Below are 281 nucleotides of genomic sequence, written 5' to 3' on the forward strand. Positions count from 1 at the left end.
TTTTTTTTTTTTTTTTTTTTTCATCCATTAATTCCATAATTTTTTTTTTTCTTTCTTTGTGTAATTTCGTCTTTTTTTCTCTCTTTCTGTCTTTCGTCTGTTATCATTATCTATCTATTTATTTAATCTTTACCACTTTTTTGTTTATCGTGTCTCAGTTTATACTTCCTTCGTTTCTTTATTCTCTTTTCGTTTATTTCTCCTTCCCTGTTTTATCTGTTCTTTTTTCTTTGTTCTTTTCTTTATTTTTTTTTCTATTTCTCTTTTCTCTCTCTTTATGT

This window comes from Penaeus monodon, chromosome 21 (genome assembly GCF_015228065.2).
Source record: "Penaeus monodon isolate SGIC_2016 chromosome 21, NSTDA_Pmon_1, whole genome shotgun sequence".
NCBI classification, from domain to species: Eukaryota; Metazoa; Arthropoda; class Malacostraca; order Decapoda; family Penaeidae; genus Penaeus; species Penaeus monodon.